Below are 19,977 nucleotides of genomic sequence, written 5' to 3'. Positions count from 1 at the left end.
CCACTCTCCTTTCCCTTGAGGCGCATGCCTCTGTACCCTCCGGATGCCAAAGCAGGTGGGGTGGTATGAGGGTGGTGCCCAGGGACAGTGCTCATAAAGATATAGGAATCTGAACACAGGCAAGATCAAAGTCTGGGCGGAGGGTGAGACCCACTCAGAGGAAGTGACTTGTCCCTTATCTCGAGCAAATAGTGCTGAGCAAATGCGGGCCCTCGTTTTCCTGTCCTTCTCTGGGCTTGGTGACACCCTCAGCTGCGCGAAGCAGAGAGGGGACACCGAGGCCCCGGGGAGGGCTAGTCCGGCTCACGCAGCCAGGCCCGGTGGAGCGGGCCCTGTCCATGCCCTTGGCTCTCTGAGGACCTGCCTGCACCTCAGTTTCCCCACAGGAACAGTGGAGATACGACAGCGAGCCAGGTTTATTACACGAGATAAGAGACCGGGCAAAGCAGCCCGCGCGGCGCCGGGCACTCGGAAGGTGCTTAGGAAGCACAGTGGCCTCGGTCCAGTCTGAAGTCCTCGCCCAGAGGCTGAGCCTCGGAGCCTGAGCTCACTGCCCAACTTCTCGGTAGGGGGTGGCTGTGAGGGCTGAGGGGAGGTGGGGGGTGGGAGCTGGAGGGGTGGAGTGCAGAGGGTGTCTAGCTTCCCCCACGCAGACCTCCTCCCAGCTTCCTCCACTCCCAGTCTGTGTCCCCAGGTGTGAACCCCAAGGCACCCCCTCCCATTCGAGGGAAATCGAGCTTCCCCTTCCTTTCCTGCCACCAGCTTCCTGGTGATAGGGATTTGCTGGGAGTGACAGGGCTGCCCAGCCTGCTGACTCAGCGGAGCTGGGCTTGCTTAGCAACAGCTCAGGCCCTGGGCAAACAGAGCCGGGGGCAGCCACACCCCCACCACAGGAATGTGGCGGATTGGGGAGGGGGGTACAGTGGCACTGGGCCTGCGGCTGGGGGTGGGGCAGGTAGGCACCTTCCTCTGCCACCTTGGCACCATGGGGGAGGTGTTCTCAAACCAGGTCTCAGGACCCCACAGCCACCCAGGCCCTCAAAGCAGCCTGCTGGGGTCCGGCCCACAGCCAGGGCCTGGCATCCTGAGAGAGGGGGTGGGGGCAGAGTGACACCAGGAGCCTCTGAAATCATTACACACTGTCTGACCTTGGACAAGACCTCGCTGAGCCTCAGTTTCCTCATCTGTCAAGTGGGGAGGAAACAGTAGCAGCCTCTGGCGAAACTGGTGAGGATTCGACGGAAGGGCGCAGGGCACAAGCCTGCCTCACGGGAAGGTTCAGTGACGGGGACCCTCAGTTATGGAGCCCAGGTCCCTGTGACAGCATGAGGGAGTCAGCGGCCTCTGGGGCCCTGGAGGGAGACTGAGACTCAGAGAAGGATTTCTACCTCGCTGAGGCCACACAGCAAGACCACACCCCAGGGCCCACTGCCCGTCATTCTGCTTTTCCCATCCTTCCTGCCCTCCCACAGCGGGCATAGGAGACCCACGCTCCCTTCTCCTGCGCCAGTCTGGGTCTCAGGGCTCTGAGGATCCCCACATCCCACTCCAAACACTGCCCAGGGGCAGACCCGGCTGCAGGGAGCTGGGGGGGGGGACCCCTGCTCTTCCTCTGCTCTGAGCCCAGACGCCTGGTCCCCAGCATCCCACTCAGGGAGTCAGGGGAAGCTTCCCACGGAGCCCGCTCCTTTCTGTGCCTGCCTCCGCCAGCTGTGTCTCCTCTCCTCTGTCTACCTCTGTCCTTTCTCTGTCTCTGCAAGAGGCCACAGGACAGGGAGTCTTTTTTTTCACTCTCACCTGAGGACATTTTTGCATTTATCGTCAGATAGAGCAGGAGAAAGAGAGGGAGAGAAACATCGACATGAGAGAGACACATCAACTGGCCGCCACCCACATGACCCCAACCGGGGCCAGGGACAAACTGCAACCGAGGTACATGCCCTTAGCGGGAACCGAACCCGGGCCTCTCTGGTCTGCGGGCTGACGCTCTAACTGCTGAGCCAAACTGGCCAGGGCAGGACAGTGAGTCTTAAACACAGAGGAAAAAAGCCTTAACTGGGAGCTGGGTCACTTGGATTTGCAACTTGGTTCTACCTCTGACTTGCTGTGTGGCCGCGGCCAAGCCCCTCCCTTTCTCTGGCCTTCCATTTCCCAGCATCCCGTTGGTTGCCCCATGAGGACTGCGCAAGATCAGGAAGTTACAACACATAGTAGGGAGTTCCAGGTAAGTGCCCCAACCCCTTCCCCCTCCCCCCAGCCTCTCACTGTCTCCTTTAATCCCCCCAGATCTGCCTGCCTTTGATACTGCTGTCGGTGGCTGAGCCGGGCTCTGAGTGGGCTCCGAATAGGAAGCCGAGGACTCCCGGCCACGGGGACAGGCAGGAGCAGAGCCTGCCAGGCCTGCCCGCGGGAGGAGACGGTGGGCCCCTTACCATTCACCACTAAGCCCGGATCCAGACGCCTTTGTGCCAAGAACAAAACCCAGAGGATCAGCTGTTCTCAGACCTGCCTCTCTCAGCTCCGGAAGGGACGAGAGCCTGGGCCTGAGGGTAGACTGTGCCCTCTCCATGGGCCCTGGGATGCCAGGGTGACCCCACATCCTGGAAGCTCCCCACTACCCCAGGGTGTGGGGCTATGGTGGGTGAGCAAATCTGGGCTCAAATCCCACATCTTCCTCACCATGAGACTTGGGTAAGTGTGTTAACTGCTCTGAGCCTCAGTTTCATAATCTGTAAAGTGGACATTTATAATGGCCCGGCCTCATGGAGTATGAGGACTACATGAGATGATACATTCTGAGTTCGGCAGTGCCTGGGCCAAGCGGGTGTGCCAGGCCTCATGGTGTGCACCAGGCCTCGCGGTGTGCACGCGCACATGTGTGAGACAGGGGCACTCAGCAAGCCTGCCCAGGTGTTCTGGGAGAAGGTCATGATCACCACCTGCCTCCCATAATATCCTGCACAGTCCCCATGGCACGTGGCTCACTCCCAACCAAGGCCCTGGGCCTGGGGCTGCAGGGACCTACACTGTGTCCCTAGAGCTTAGGGGTGGAGGACCTCTGGCCCCTGGGGAAGGCTGGACCCCTGCTGACCAGGCCCCAAGGTGAGCTGACCCTGAGCCTGTCCCTTCTCATGTCCTCCTCCTGGCTGCAGTCCTCTGCTAGCCCAAGGCCCCAGGCCTCATGGTGGCTGGTGGCTCTCAGCCAAATGGCCAGAAGGCGTTGGCAGGGGCAGCCCTCTGGGGGGCAGGCCCTCAGGGGCCTGCTCAGGTGCTCTCTCCTGGGACCCTCAGGCCCAAGCCAGCATCAGGGGACAGGTTGGGTATCAGAGGTGGCTGAGCCCAGGCCCCAGGCAGCTATTACTTAAGTTCCCAGGCAGAGGGCCAGGAGGCCTGCGGTCACTCAGCCTGGGGCCTGGGCTCTGGCCAACCGTCAGCAGCAGAGATTATTGGGTCGGTTTTATTTTAAACAAAAAAGAACTTTGAGTGGAAACATGTGTCCCTTCTTTTCCCCCTCTCCAGCTCTCCCTCCCTTTCTCTCTCCATTTCGTTTTCAAATATTTTTCTTTTTTGGTGCCTCTCTTTCTCTGTTTGTTTTCCTCGGTCTTGCTCCATTTCTCTCTCTCTCTCTCGCTCTCTCTCTGTCTGCCTCTCTCCATCTCTCTCTTCTTTTAAAATATGTTTTTATTGATTTTCTAGAGAGAGAAGAAGAGAGAGAGAAATAGAAACATCAATAAGAGAGAAGGATCGACTGGCCGCCTCCTGCATGCCCCCCACTGGGGATCAAGCCCACAACCCCGGCATGTGTCCTGACCGGGAATCGAACCAGGACCTCTCCGTCCACGGGATGACACTCAGTCCACTAAGCCACACTGGCCTGGCTCTCTCCATCTCTTTGTCTCCAGCTTTCAGGGTTCAGGAGTGGTACCCTACTCCTCCCTTGGGCGTGGCCCAGGCCCCTGGCATCCACCCTCCTTGCAAATGAGATCCCCAGGGGGTGTCATGGCCCAGGCAGGAGTTCTGCCCAGGGAGGGCCAACAGTCCCCTCCAGGTCCCAGGGTGTCAGAACAGCTAAGGCTCCAGCACCCAACTCCTCCACCCTCCTATCCTCCTTCCAGCCCCGGCTTCCCTGGGTCCGCCGTCTTGTGTTTCCTTCTATACCAAGCATCTGCAGCTTAAAACACGTTTCCAACCACTGATCTGGTCCAAACTACTCATTTTGCAGCCAGAGAGACTGGTGTCAAGAGGGACCGCAACTTGCCCAAGAGCACACAGAGGGCTCGGGGAAAGCTGGGCAGGCCCAGGCCCCCACTTGCAGGCAGCACCGCGTACGCCTCAGGAAGGGGAGTGTCCCTGCCCGACTCACAGTCACGCTGCTTCTCAGGCCCTGGGTCTTCCAGAAGGGTGGTCTGCTTCTTGGGGAGTGAGAGACCTTCCCTGAAGTGGTCACCAGCGTGAGAGACGCCCCCAGGAAATCACAGGCCTTGGCTGGTCACCATTCTCCCAGGACAGTCATGCTGTTGGGCCCCTGCCTTCCAGCCCCTTCTGATGCTCACCAGGTAGCAAAGAAGAGACACTGGCCATCCAGGTGTCAGCCCAGCCTCTGAGTCCGTGTGTGACTGCACGTGAGCTTTCCCTTGCTGACCTGTTTCCCCTCCTTTCAAGCAGAAGGCTTATCTTTGCCACCAGGCACCCTTTTCCCTAATATTTTATTGTGTTCTCGTCTCTAGAACCCCTGGCCAGGAATGTAGTCTTCCCTCCCACCATGAGAATGACCCTTCTCACCATAACCAGCTCCCCTTAATTTCCAGGATCACTGTCCCCTCGGTACACGTGCCTTAGATGCCACAGCCAAGAAGAGAGATGCAGAGAAGGGACATCACCATGATCTGGTATCTCATTGTCAAAGGTGTGTCCCTGCCCAGGTCCTGTCAGCACTCAGGCAGGGACAGGAGGGGTAGGGCAGGGACTCCAGGGGGTCCCTGCTTGGGTGGCAGAGGGGAATCTCTCCCCTCCCCTGTGGTGTCAGGAGTCGAACCAGGTAAATGAGAGGGATTTGCCAGGTGGGGCAGGTGAGCCTGTCTTTCCAGGTTTGAGCAACTGTCATCACCACCGAGCTGCGCTGCTCCCCCCCTTCCCCATCCCCCAGCTGGGCTTCTGGAGGTGGCCCAAAGGGAAGGGCAGGGGGCTGCATAGTCACCTCCACTAGGCAACCCAAGAATCACTGGGCCAGGGCTCAGGAAGGAAAGAGGCCGCCCAGGAGCCCTGGGATGGGAGGGGGATGAGTGGCCAGTTCCCACAGCTGCTGTTCTTTGTGCCCTCCAGGACCCCACAACACGCCCCAGCCAGGGGCTCGAGGGCCTGACCTTTCGCCAGTCTTACTGCTCTCCTCACGTCTGGGTAGGAGCCTGGGAAGGGTTCGTTTTATCCTCACCACAGCTCTGCAGGTAGGACCCATTAGCCCCTACTTCACAGATGGGGAAAATGAGGCCCGGACAGGGGAAGGGGCTTGCTTGAGTGACACAGACCCCATGATGGGCTGGCTCCGGGAAAGCAGGTTGTTACATTTTCATGAATTTGGGGAGCCGGGTTTCATTGGCACCTTGAAATCAACTGTGAGCGGAAGTATTTACACCACAGCAATCGGCAAATGATACAAATCTGGGTTGTTGGTTTTTTTTGTTTTTTGTTTTTCAGAGAGCAAGTTGTTAAACATTTACCAGCTTACCACTGGCTGGAGGCCACAGCTTTTATAGTATCTCATAAAGGTCCCCAGTTTAGAAAGTTTAAGAGCTTAGCAAGACTGCTCCCTTGTCTCAAGACCTGTGACAGATCTGAGCCTGTCTGACTCCAAAGCCAAAGAAATTCCTCCCTTCCCTCCTGACGCCAAGGGTTAGCCTCTCGTTCTACTCCACCATGAAAACTTCCTGTCCAGGGCAAAAAACTGTCCTGGCTGTCCCTTTGGGCAGGGATCTTTAAAGGTATACAGGGTGCAGAGTGCAGGGCCAGCATACCCTGCCCGCGGACACTGTGCGCTCAATCCCATCAATATTTACCAAGCACCTCGCTTAACCTCCCTGCGCCTGTTTCTTCAGCCGCAAAATGAGGTTCTTCAACCTGACAGCATTCATCCATCCTGTCTATTCATTCAGTGAGTGACTCCCATGGGCCAGCCGGTCCCTGCTCTGCGTCCTGGCTTGCCACTGGCTTCCTGTGTTACCTTGGCCTTGGCCTTCCCATCTGTCCATTGGCATCATCTGCAAGGGTTGCTTGCAACTTCTCTCCACAGGGGAGACTGTTGGTCGTCAAGGTAACGAGCCTTCCTGGGGCCACAAAGGATCAACAGTGGATCACACTCTGAACACGAAACACACCCGTGTGATTCATGCCAGCAGGGTCCCTGTTTCTGTTTACTTGACTGCAGAGTTCAGAGAGCAAGGAGGTGTGGGACACTCAGGCCAGACTTCCTGATGGGGTAACCAGACACCATCAGCTAATATTTAATGAGCACTGACTATGTGCCGGGGCCTGTGCTAAGCTTTATATCATTTAATCATTTAATCTTTACAACACATTCACAAGGTTAGATACCCATTCCTTTTGGTGGGAAGCTAAAGCCCTAAGCAGGAAGTGACTTGACCAAGGTAACTCATTCATGTAAAAAAAAAAAAAAGTTTATCGCCAGGGAGTTACTGTCTCACGGGGAAAGAATTTTGGTTTGGAATGATGACAAGTTCTGCAGAGAGTGGAGAGAGCAGCATGACAGTGGACTTAATGCCATTGAGCTGAATACTTCAAAGTGGTTAAATGAGCGCGGACCGTGTGGTTCAGCGGATTGAACATCGTCCCATGGACTGAGAGGTCCCGGTTCGATTCCCGGTCAGGGCACATGCCCGGTTGTGGGCTCGATCTCCAGGAGGGGGCGTGCAGGAGGCAGCCGATGGATGTTTCTCTCCCACATTGATGTTTCTATCTCTCCATTCCTCTCTCTCTAAAAAGTCCATAAAAACATATATTTTAAAAATTTAAATGGTTAAATGGTCAATTAAAAAAATTCTTTTTTTATCCTCATCCAAGGACATTTTTTCATTTATCTTCAGACACAGTGGGAAGAGGAGAGAGAGAGACACACACTGATGCGAGAGAGACGCACCAATTGGATGCCTCCCACATGACCCCAACTGAGGCTGGGACCCAACCCCAACCGAGGTATGTGCCCTTGACTGAAATCGAATTCGCGACTCTTTGGACTGCGGGCCAACACTCCAGCCGCTGAGCCAAAGCAGCGAAGGCTAAATGGTCAATTTTACATATAGTTTATCATAACAAAAAATGTAATTTAACTATGTTCCAGGCACCGTGCGGGATGCGGGGGCCGCAGTGGATAAAGCAGACAGTACCCCTCCCTCCGTGGAGCTGACGCTCTAGAACAGTGTTGACCAAGAGAACTTTCTGGGGGGGAGTGACGGATGGATGTTCCCGACCCGCTCTGTGCCTTACGGTGGCCATCAGCCACCGAGAACCTGAAATGTGGCCAGTGTCACGAACGAATGGACTCCACTTTTATTTCACTTTCATTACGTTACATTTATTTATTTATTTATTTATTTTAATCCTCATCCGAGGACATTTTTCCATTTTTTGTACAGACAGAGTGGGAGGGAGAGAGAGGAAGAGGGAGAGAGGGAAACATCGATGTGAAAGGGACACATCGAGTGGCTGCCACCCGCACGACCAACCAGGGCCGGGGACAAACTGCAACCAAGGTACATGCCCTTAGCGGGGACCGAACCCGGGTCTCTCCGGACCGCAGGCGGATGCTCTAACCGCTGAGCCAAACCGGCCAGGGCACGTTACATTTAAAGGAACACAGGTGCTCGTGCCCACTGGACTGGGCAGCGCGGCCCTGGGCCAGCCCCGCGACAGGGCAGTGGTGGGCCGGGCGAGAGCCCAAGGCTGTCCGACCTCGCTTTGCTATACTCCAGCTTCCGCCAGGACTCTGTCTCCGCCAGGGTCCCCGATGATTCTGATAGACAAGAGGTCAAGTTTGAGACTCCTCGCCCTTCTGGTTCAAGACTGCCAGCCGGGAAGAGCTTGCGTTAGGTCTGAGCCATGCCGGGCCTCCTGGGCCTGGGCTAGCCATGCTGAAGGGAGTGTGCCCTCTCCAGGTCCCCACCCCAGCCCCCACGAGGCCCGGCTGCCAGCCTGGGGTTCCTTCCCATGGCCCCCCGAAGAGCAAACAGAGAAGGACTTGCCTTGCTCTTGGCAGAAGGGCTGGGAGGGCTCCTGGGCCCCCTATCTCATCTCCCGCCGTCCTCTGGGGCGCCCCAGTCTGTCACCTCAAGGCTCTGGCCCTAGCTGGTGGGCAGCAGGAGGGAGAGGCTTGGCCTGGCACCCCACCCTGCAGACCAGCTTGGTCAAGCAAGGGGAGGAAGGAAGCAAAGGCTGGCCAGAGGCCCAGTGGGGACGGGGTGGGAGTGACGAAGGCCTCAGGAATTTGAAAACAAACATTTAGCCTGCGAAGGAAGAGGCTGCTGTCCATGGCTGAGCCAGATGGGCCCAGTTCCCCCCTCCCGGGACAGGCAGGAGTGAATCCCAGCCCTCCCTGAGAGCTGGGCCCCAGAGCTGGGGGAGTCTCCTCCCCACCAAGGGGCTGGCAAGGCCTTTGGGGCTGTGGGGCCCCCTGGATGGCATGAGGAGAGGACGGGCAGAGAGCAGGGAGCTTCAGGAGTAGCCAGAGTCCTCGTCAATCATTTACTGAGCACCACAGGATACCAAGAATTCAGAGACAAAAGCACTTCCCAGCTGGTAAGGGAAGCCGGCACCAGGCACTGAAGACCAAGGGCCCTCTGCATAGGAAGTCAGAGAAGGCTTCCTGGAGGAGGTGGCACATGAGCTGAGCCCTAAAGGACAAATTCTGCCAAGGCAGGACAGTATCTTATTAATCTCCCCCCTCCCACTCCCAGAGCCAACACTCAGTGAGCAGATGAGTGAGCAAGTAACGAGCAGACACACGAATGAATGAATGAATGAGCGACTGAAAAATGTGAAGTCTCCTGTCTCAGGTCCAGACTTCAAAGTCCATCTTCTCACGCCACAGCTATGAACACTCCTCACAGCCCTGGGGCTATGCACCCATTTGGTTCCCAGAGACTCTGAAGCCAGTCTGCATGGGTTCAAGTACCGACTCAGTCACCAGCTGTGTGACTTTGGGCTCATTCCTTAACTTCTCTGTGCATTGGGGACGGGGAGTCCATTCTCTGTAAAATGGAAGTAATAATACTGCCCATTCATAATGTCTTTGGGCAGACCAAGTGAGTTCTATAAGTAAAGTGCTTAGGACAGTGGCAGGCATGTAGTGAGAGCTACGTAAGTGTTCTTATTCCTTAGGTACTTGCTTGTCCATTAGTCACTCACTCACTCAATCACTTATTCATTCACTGATTCACTCCCTTGCTCAATCCACCATTCACACACTTCTCCCTCTTCGCCAGTTATGTGTTGAGCAATCCTTGTGCCCAGGCCCTGTCTTCCATGCCTTCTGAGCCCTCTGCCAGTCCTGGGTGGCCCCTCCCTGCTGCTAATTGCCATAACGACTTTATTAATTCCTCCTAAGCCCAAAACAAACAAGAAGAAGCTGAGGCAGGGGTGACGTATAAGGACCAGGGTGCGGGCACAAATCCTCCAGCATGGGCTCCTTGGCCAAGGGCCATTACCCAGAGCTGTCCCAGAGAGAGCCAGGCCCCCTAATCTGGGCAGCCTTGCCCACTGCCCTCTTTGACAGGCTGAATTCTTCCAAGTCCCAACCCCGGCCAGGCAGTGGCCTCTGCTGTGCCCACTCCCTACCCACACCACAGGCTCCGTTAAGCCAGGAGCCCCAGACCCGGTACCCAAGGCAGCTCTGCCTGAGCCGGGAGCCCAGAGCTGGCTGAGGTGAGAACTCTGCAGCTCGATCCCATTTCACAAGCACAGTTAGAGCTGCGTGTTGAGCATAACGATCGCACGCTGATTAATGTTAGATGGGCGAGCAGAAGGTTCCACAACTTCCTTCTTCCCCACAGGTCCCGGGAGAACAGGTCGTGCAGGAGAAGAGTCTGTAAAACCATTTCCTGAACACCTCCTGCATGCCGGGCACCCTGCTGGGCACTTTCTATCCTCTTAACAGCATGGCATAGTGGGGGTGATAACCTGAATCACATCAATGGAAAAACTGAGGCTCAGAGAGGTCAAGAAACTTATCCAAAGCCACACAGCCAGTAAGTGTGGTCCTGGAATTAACACCCAGGTCTTCTAACACCCCAACTTACCCCTAGGGACAATCCAGGTTGGCATCTGGGGAATTGGAGAGAGGCTGGGTTTGGGCACGAGGTGATGTTTGGGCCAGAGGGTGGGGCAAGAGAGAAGAAGAGCTAGAGAGGCAGAGCCAGGTACCTGGCAGGAACGGTGGTGCAGGGTGGGTAACGGGAGCCTGGCCAGGTCTGGGGCTCCTGGGCAGGCCCTGCTGGGCCCGGGAAGCAGCAGGCTAGTCCTGTATAGCTGCCAGGGTGATACCAGCCTCGATCTGCCAACTCAGCGATTGCATCGGTTTTCCTGGAAAACAGCAGACGCGGTGGGGGTGTCCAGGAGGGAGTCACCTGTTTGGGAAAAGGAGGTGTGAGCACTCCATCCTGCCCTGCAGCTCCTCCCCCAGCCAGTCTGTGTGTCTTGCCTCTGGGTGGTGCTGGGTCAGCCCCCTACTGCGTGATCAGACCCCAGAGCTGACTATGGCACTGAGTTCAGGGTGCTGCTGGGACTCTAGTGACCAGTGCTGCCAGCCACCCCCTCAGCCAAGCAGTACAGCCCCCAGGGCATGTCCACACCTGCCTTCTGCGGCGCCTTGTTTCACCGCACCCGAAAGGGGGCATGTGTAGACAGGCACAGAGCTAAGGTGAATATGACACCTTTTGGTGCCACCTTTCTTTGGAGGATACCATGGGTCACAGCTTAAGGGACACCAAAGACCTCCATAGGGTCAGGTCCAAGGCATCCCACTGCCCAGCTGGGGACTTCATCTGGGTCGGAAGAAGGGCTGGGTTAGGAGCACCCAGGGCAGGTAGAAGGGACGGGCAGGTGGCTCCCAGGCCCAGGCCCTTGTCACATCCTGGAGGGGATAATAGGATCATTCTCATACCAGGCGGGGCATGACAAAGAGGGCATCAGGAGGGCCAGGCGGAGGGCCTGAGGGCATCCCAGGTCTCCTCTCTGGGCCTCTGGCATGCTGGTAAATGAGTAACAACCAGCTCTGGTGTAAGGTGAGGACACGGGGCAGAGGCTGATGCCTGTGGTGTAAACACTCCTAACATGGCCTGTTTCCAGCCCCGACTTGACATCACTGAACACAGGCAGGGAAGAGCTACTCTTGAGAGCCGTCGGAGTGGGCTCCATTCAACACGCCCCCCGTCACGGTCTGCCCACCTCCAGAGCCGCTGAGGGACCCGAGGGTGCTGGACATGCGTGGGCTCTGAGCTGGACCCCACGCAGAGCTGGGGGAGGTGGTTGTCACAGCAAAGGGCTTCACCCCCAGTCAAGCGGGCCAGGGTTCAAGGAGGCTCCCCTTTTACTTGCTCTGGGGCCTCAGGCAAGTCTCTTTCCCTCTCTGAGCTTGGGTTTTCCCCATGGACTAAGGGCTCTGGTCCAGTTCGGACACCCCCCACACACACACACCTGTACTCAATACACCTGACGCACCCCTGAGTGCCCAGCCCTTGCTAGACCTCCGAAAAAGTCAGAGAGCGCTGCCCTCGAGGTGCCAACTGTCCAGTGGGAACACAGAGATGGTGGCATGCCCTGTGACGCTGGAGGCCGGGGCCACGAGGGCAAGAAGGGGGCTTCTGACCCAGCCCGAGGGTCATCCGGGAAATTCTTGGAAGAAGGGGCCATGACTAACTACCACCTTTTTTGTCAGACCGTTTCCTTTGAACTGAGCTCAGGACTGTGCATGTGATCCTATTTCCCTGAGACCGTGCCCTCCCTCGCCCCTGCCCCGCCTGCTGCCCTGTGTCCCCACCCACCGCAGCTAAGCATCAGGAGGGCTCAACGCCCTGGAATGTGAGGTGTGGGTAGGGCACCACCCTCCGGACCCCTGGGTCCCAGCCCTGTGTTCTGCTGCCCCCTGGTGGCAGGACTGGGAAGGCTCTTGCTGCCCCTGGGGAAAACCAGTTAATGAAGAGCAATCACCATAGAAAACAAAGTAATGATGATATTCATCACTTTAGTTTGTCAAGGACCTTCCCAGTCAATCAAAAGCTGGGCAGAGTAGACTGAAATCAGATGGGGATTTAAGTCCTGATTCAGTTTCCAACTGGTTATGTGACCTTGGGCAAGTTGTGTCACCTCTCTGAGCCTCAGACTCCTTGTCTGGAGAATGGGTAACGAAAAATAGGGTTGTTGTTAGGATTCAATGACCTAATGCTTGGCACATAGGTCGAACTGAAGACAATAACATCACCACTGTTATCATAACACATGCCAATTGTCCATGTATCACTTCCCCTTTGCATAATGCTTTTTGCCAAGTCCTTTCTCAAGGTGTCCTTTTATCTGCATTATTACTATTCCATTTATGAGGACACCGAGGCTCGGGAAGGGAAGTAACTCACCCCGAGCATCGTGGCCTGTGAGCACCAGAACGGGGCTCAAAGCCAGGTCTGCCTGACTCCAACTTTGGGGCTCACTTCCCCGCACCCCGCTTTGGAAACTAACGCACCGAGAATTCCCCGAGTCCTATTGACTCATTTAAAAAAGCAGGCCCAGCCTCTGCTCTCTTCAGCTGCTTCCTCCACCTTCTCCCACGCCACCATCTAGAATGCCAGGCCCAGCAGCTAACCCTTCCCTCCTTCCTGACCACGTCCCCAGCCCTCGGGGCAGCTCATGAGCCAAGAGCTTGAAAGTGGCTTCCAAAGTCAAGCTGTCCGCCCCAGCGCCCTACCCAAGCAGGTGGCTGTCCTGCTCCTCACGCTGCTCAGGGGAGCAGGTTCCTCACTGCGGCTCCTCCGCCTGCCCAGGTGTTCGTCACAGCTGTCAGGAACGCCGCCTTTTGTCCACCAGAATCCCTCCTGCCAAAGTTTCAGCACATTAGCTTTTGTTCTTTCTCCCAGGAGTGTCAGATACAATCTGGGGAGGACACCTGAGGCCCAGAAAGAGGGGCCCTGGAATGGGGATGGGTCACAGAGGGACAGGAAGTGAGATCTGAGCCCAGGTTCAAATCCAGGTGACGAGTGGCCAAGCCAGTCTCCTGGTGCCCAGGCCGGCCTCACCCACAGCCACCCCTGGTGTAGCCACAGGAGCAGGGGTGAGCTGGATGCCTGAAACCTCACCCACAGTCTGCAGGCACCCAGCACACCCCGCCCCTGTGGCTCACACCAGGGACTGGAGTGGGAAACAGCAGGTCTGAGGGGTGTGAAGAGCTCAGGCTCAGGGTTCTTGTGGAGCTGGGTTCGAACCCTTCAGAACATCTCTGTATTGGGCCCTGCACTGAGCACCGCGGCCACAGCCAAAGTCCCATGGACTGAGCTCCTGTCCAATAGGGAGGTGACAGGAAGCAGATGAATAAATGAATAAACAAGGAACCCACAGTGGTGAGCCGGAGGGTGGTGAGACCCCATAGGCGCGGGTGATCAGGGAATTTCTCCTGATGAGGTGGCATTTGAGTGGGGGCCCGAATGGCAAGAAGGAGCAGACTTCAGACTTCAAGACCTGAAGGGAGACTGATTCAGAGAGATGAGCAGCCAGGGCAGAAACCCAAGATTGGAATGAGCTTGGGATCTAAAGACCAACTAGAAAGACGGCCGGGGCAGCAAGCCTGTGTGGGGCTCTGGGGTAGGGGCTTGCCCATTGCCTTGCTCTCTGGTGTCAGTTTTCTTATCTGTAAAATGGGATCTCCAATACTGCTTACTACGGAGACTAACACAGGCCTCGTCCGAGGGGGGTGGGTCATAGTGGCATGTTATCTTTGCTCTAGTACCAGCTCCGTCAAGGGCATCCTTCAGGGTGTAATTTCAATACCATCCCCCAGACCAGAGCTCCCCCCACCGTGCACACAGGGCTGCCCAACCACTGAGTCAGGTATGGAAGTGTTTTAGGTCTCGTCCAAGAGCACTGTACTTCACAGTTCATAAAGCATTTCCTCCGATCCGCCCAGCGCCCTGCAGTTAGGTTGCTGTGGAAATCTTTGAGGTCAGCCCTGGCAAGGGGTCTGGCAGTCCCTGGCCCACAGCAGATGCCCAAAGAATGAACTTTTAAATCCCAAAGGCCTTTCTTACCAAAGTTCCTCCATCTGAAGAAAAGATCATTTTCTAGCCACACAGATTCCTAAGCCCTGAAGGTTCTGGCTCACAGCTAAGCTCTGTCGGGATCAGAAGGCAACTCTCCATCAAAAGCCAGAAAAAGTAGTGGAGCAAGAAGGGTCTTTGGGCCCTTCCACTTGGAAGCAGAACAGGAGCAGGCCAAGGTCAGGGTCAGGTCAAGGAGTTAGGCCACTGACTCCGTCTCTCTTCCTCACTTCTCAAGCCGCTGGTTCCCAGAAGACAGATCCTAGGTCTTGGCTTGGTCATGACACTGACCTACCACCTCCATTTCAGCTCTCAGGATATACCGCGGGTGGCACTGCCTCCAGGAAGCCGGCCCTGATTCCCTATGAAAGCTGGCTGCTCCCTTATCTGCCCATTCACAGCCCCAGGGTTTCTCCCACCAGGATACTGAGGAAAGTTTCTGTTAAAGTTTAACTCATATGCACAAAAGTATAGACCTTAAGTGTGCCGCTCAGTGGGTTGTCCCAAAATGAAAAGCCTGTGTAAACAGCATCATCGGTTTCCTCCCGTCCCGGTTACCACTCCTGCCTCGGGGTACCCCATCCTAAGCTCTAACCAGCCATTCGCGTTGCCTGTTTTGGTACTTTCTGCAAAGACAATCATCTAAGAAGCCTTGTGATCGGCTGGCTGCTCTCCCATGATGTCTAGATTTGTTCATGTTCCTTAAAAAAAATTTTTTTTTCTTTATTGATTTTAGAGAGAGAGGAAGGGACGGGGAGAGAGAGAGAGAGAAACATCAACAAGAGAGAACATCGATTGGCCGCCTCCTGCATGCCCCCCACTGGGGATTTGGCCCACAACCTGGGCATGTGCCCTGACCAGGAATCGAATCGGTGACCTCTTGGTGACCACTGAGCCACACCAGCCGGGCACAGATTTGTCCATGTTCTCATGTGAACTTCCAGATGGTTCGTTCTCATTACTGTATAGTGTCCCCTGCATGAATAGACCACAGTTTATCCATTTTATCATCAATTTGGTAGCATGTAGTATTTTGCAATGAATGCATACGACTGTCAAGAACATTCTAGTTTGTGTCTTTGGGGGCACATGTGTATACATTTCTGTTGGGCGTAGACCCAGAGAAAGAAATGGAATTGCTGGGTCAGAGTGTAGACATATTCAGCTTTGCCAGGTGCAGCCAAACTGTTTCCCAAAGCAGTTGTACCAATTTCCACCCTGCCAACAGTACGGGAGGGTTCCTGCCACCCCGCTCCTCTCCAGCTCTCAAGACTGCCTGGGAGTCCCTGTTCTGGGAATCATTAGAAACAAGTGGCTGTCTCCCTGCTGCGGGGCTCCATGCTGCTGGCCAGAGGCGAGCGCCTGCTGGGGCTCCTGGTTCACCCTGAAACCTCAGTGTGCCCTGGAAGTGAATAATTGAATGTGATTTTTAAATTAAATTAAAATTTTTTTTAGAGAGAGAGAGGAAGGGATAAGAAACATCAATGTGGCCCTTGCTGGTTTGGCTCAGTGGTTGGAGCGTCGGCTTGCGGTCCAGAGAGACCCGGGTTCGGTTCCCGCTAAGGGCATGTACCTCGGTTGCAGTTTGTTCCCGGCCCTGGTTGGTCGTGTGGGTGGCAGCCACTCGATGTGTCCCTTCACATCGATGTTTCTCTCTCTCTCTTCCTCTCTCTCCCTCCCGCTCTATCTGAACAAAAAATGGAAAAATGTCCTCGGGTGAGGATAAAAAAAAAAAGAAACATCAATGTGCTTACAGCTCTTTTCGAATTTGTCTAGTAGATCTTCCGGTTTTTACCAGAAGGCCCTCCCTAAAAAAAAAAAAAAAGAAAAGAAACATCAATGTGAGAGAGAAGCATCCATTAGCTACCTCCCGCATGCCCCCTACTGGGGATCATGTGCTCTGACCAGGAATCAAACCAGGACCTCTCAGTCTATGGGACGATGCTCAGTCCACTGAGCCATTCTAGCAGGGCTTGAACAAGAGTTTTTTCAAGTTTCATTTAAGAATAAAATCTAAACAATAGGTTCAGAGTTTGGGGGACTTCAGGGAAGGGAGAACAGCAGGGCCCAACTGGCACTGCGTGGGGAGGGCACCGCAGGAAGCCATGCAGATAGGCTCCTACCTCAGGAGGAAAAACCCCTGCCACAGACGTGCCCACCCCATGTTCTGTCCTGCCCAAATACCACCCATCCTCCTCCTCCTGCAACAAGCAAAGGCAGGGCCCTGCTTCCTTGGCCAAGGCCAGGAAGCAGGGCGGGGCCCGGTGGGCAGAGGCAGGTACCACTGAGAGAGGGGCTCTCCTAGCATGTCTTGCTTGGATCTTCCTCCTGGGCAGGGCAGGAGTGAGAGACGAGGGCCTGGTGCTCTTTATACAGCCCTGCTCTCCCTGCATGGCAGCGCGACCTCCAAGTCAGCCGCCCCCCACCCAGTGCCCAGTAATCCAGTCCAGATGCAGGTGTCAGCCAGGACCCAGATGTGCCAGGGCAGGCTGCAGGGAGGAAAGCCATGTCCTCTGCTTGGCCAGACTCGGCTCTTCCCACGCGGATCAGCCCTCGTTCTTCACTCAGCGCAGGAATCTCGTTCTGGGACTTTCTGAGTTCCTTAAATCCTCAAGGGACAGAGGCCTCACCACCTCACAAGGGCCCCCATGCTCTGCTTTGGCAGCTCTGACACAGTAAAGGCATCATTTTTTGCAACTTCTTATGGGCCAGGCACGATGTTAACCTTATAGAGTTTATTTCACAGGGGCTCCATGAAGTAGGTACAGTTATCAGCATCCCCATTTTGCAGAATCGGTAACTGAGGATTAGAGTCATTGTCTCGCTCAAAACCACACACACACAGCCCTGGCCAGTTTGGCTCAGCGTTTGGAGTGTCGGCTTGTGGACCAAAGAGTTGTGAGCTTGATTCCAGTCAAGGGCATGTACCTCGGTTGCAGTTTGGTCTCAGCCCTGGTCGGGATCGTGCAGGAGGCAACCAATTGAAGTATCTCGCTCACATCAATGTTTCTCTCTCTCTCTTTCTCCCTCCCACTCTATCTGAAAATAGACGGAAAAATATCCTCGGGTGAGGGTTTAAAAAAAAAAAAAAATGCACACACACATATATATTTTCTACTTCTGTCCAATAGGAGAGCCAAGAAGCACTGACTCCCCAGTAGCAATGAGCACATCCAGCAACCAGATCTTGGTTCCTCAACACCACTCGCTAATAAAAGGAACCACACACCTTAGAGAAATGGCTGATTCTACCACTGAAGTAGGGAAAATACAAAATGAGCTTGGAGCATCGTATAGTGCCAGAAAGTAAGGAAATGCTAAAAAAACAAAAGAATGTCCAACAGGCACAGGAGCGCATCTGAAAGAGCTCCCAATGGCCAAAAATTGCACAACAAAATAAATACCTTAGTATTGAATTATAACCCAAAGGATAAGATAGATAAATGCATGGGTCTATGCTGATGAAGTAAACGACTGATCTAATAAATGGGATGGGACGGGGGTGCACATTTTTCTTACAAAAGAATTCCAAATAACATATGTAGAGACATCTTCCAGGGGGGTGGAGCCACCTCACACATACTTTAGTGTGGGCTCCACTTGCCTCCAAAGAACAAAGCTTGGCAGACACCCGTTCAACCATGTAATCAAGGTTAACCTCACCACTAGCAGGTCACATGCCCGAGATCATGTGATGAGAAAGGCACTGGGCCTCTGCGGTATTGTCGTCCCAAACCCGTAACTCCTGTCTAGTCATGGGGAAAACATCAGATAAACCCAAATGGAGGGACGGTCTAACAAAATACCGACCAGAACTCCTCAAAATTGTCAAGGTCATGAAAAACAAGGAAAGACTGAGCAAGCGTCACAGACCAGAGGAGACTGAGACAAGACGCCAAAGTGCCGTGTGGGTTCCGGAATTGGGTCCTGGAACAGAAAAAGGACGTTAGTGGAAAAACTGTTGAAATCTGAATAAAGTTTGGAGTTCAGTTAATAGTCATGTACCGATGTTGGTTTCTTAGTTTTGACAACTGTACCATGGTAATGCGAGATGTTGACAACAGGGAAAGCCCAGAGGGCTGCATGGAACTCTGTACAATCTTTGCAACTTTCCTGTAACTAAAAGTTTTATTTTAAAAAACCACGGGGGCCCGGCTGGTGTGACTCAGTGGACTGAGCGTTGTCCCATGAACTGAGAGGTCTCAGTTCGATTCCCGGTCAGGGCACATGCCTGGGTTGCGGCTCGATCCCCAGCAGGAGGCGTGCTGGAGCAGCCGATCGATGTATCTCTCTCACATTGATGTTTCTATCTCCCTCTCCCTTCCTCTCTCTCTAAAAAATCAATAAAAACATATTTTAAAAAATTTAAAAATCACATGAGTATAAACATCTGAACCAGAATTTAAACTCAGCTGTGCCCGCCTCCTTAGCCTATACACTCCTCCCTCCCGCACCATCTCATGTTAGAGATTCATCCCCAAAGGCTTCCTCATGGGCGTGAGCTTCTCCCATTCGCCCATGTTTGCCCTCCGGAACCACCCCAACTCATGCGTTCTTTGCTCCACAACCTCCCTTCGAGGGCTGAAGGATGCTCCCATCCCCTGAAGAGTTCTCTATTCCCTGGCCCTTCCACTATCTTGGGTGACTTGGGTTCCAGTGAATTGGCTCCCAGCATTTACCCTTCCTTTGTGACAGCCACCAATTCCTCTTGGGGACCCATACAGTTCCAGGGCAGACAGTTCCCCAGTCTGGCTCCAGGGATAGAACACATGACATAGGCTTAAGTCTATCAGCACACACCACCCCCTGGCCTCCATGATCAGCCCACAGGTAGCCTTGTGATCCAAGCTGGTCCAATCAGAGAGCATCCCAGGTCTTTGAGAATGTGGGGACAAAGACAATTCTCTTCTACCATGTTGGATGTAAATGAAGAAGCCCTTGGGCGCTGTAGGATGAAGATGACACCAAGAGCAACAGAGTAAAGAAGTGTAAAGAGCTGGATCTAGCCTTGCCTGAAGCCCACCCTGACTACCCTCCTCAATTATGTTGAACTATGGTAGACTGAGAAATGGTGTGCCAAAATATATCCACACTGTAATGCCCGGAACTTTTTAATGTCATCTCACATGAAAAAAAAAAAAAGGGAGAGGGGTCTTTGTAGATGGGATTTAAGTTAAGAATTATAAGACAGATTAAAGTTAAAAGTTGAGATTTAAGAATTAAGAATCTGGTGGGCCCCAAATGCAGTCACATGTACCCTTATAAGAGGGAGGCAGAGGAATCTCTGACACAGACACACAGAGAAGGCAACGTGACCAGAGGCAGAGACGTGAGTGATACCACAGCCGGCCGAGGAATGCTGGCAGCCACCAGAGCTGAACTAGGCGAGACACAATTCTCCCCTAGAGCATATCTCCACTCCAGACACCTGGCTTTGGGCCCAATGATGCCAATTTCAGACTTCCGGCTTCCAGAACTGTGAGAGAATAAATTTCTGTTGTTTTACATCACCTAGTTTGCAGGAATTCGGTACAGAAGCTATAAGAAACAAGTACAGCCGGCTGGTGTGGCTCAGTGGTTGAGCGTCAACCCATGCATCAAGAGGTTGCAAGTTCGATTCCTGGTGAGGACATGTGCCCAGGCTTTGGACCAAATACCCAGTGGGGGTGTG

At 54.4% G+C, this 19,977-nt stretch overlaps 1 long non-coding RNA gene and 1 other non-coding gene across 2 annotated transcripts; both read left to right on the top strand.

The window, feature by feature from the left end:
* Positions 1-2,375: 2,375 nt before the first annotated feature.
* Positions 2,376-5,430, top strand: LOC118627286. Its single transcript, XR_004959051.1, has 3 exons — positions 2,376-2,691; positions 4,809-4,906; positions 5,323-5,430. It is a non-coding gene; the product is annotated as an uncharacterized LOC118627286 (long non-coding RNA).
* A 10,620-nt stretch (positions 5,431-16,050) lies between these two features.
* Positions 16,051-16,113, top strand: LOC118627371. The gene has a single exon (XR_004959121.1). It is a non-coding gene; the product is annotated as a U7 small nuclear RNA (small nuclear RNA).
* Positions 16,114-19,977: the final 3,864 nt, after the last annotated feature.

The sequence above is a fragment of the Molossus molossus genome, unplaced genomic scaffold (assembly GCF_014108415.1).
Source record: "Molossus molossus isolate mMolMol1 unplaced genomic scaffold, mMolMol1.p scaffold_m16_p_12, whole genome shotgun sequence".
Taxonomy (NCBI): domain Eukaryota; kingdom Metazoa; phylum Chordata; class Mammalia; order Chiroptera; family Molossidae; genus Molossus; species Molossus molossus.
This window is presented reverse-complemented; position numbering and strand designations above follow the sequence as displayed.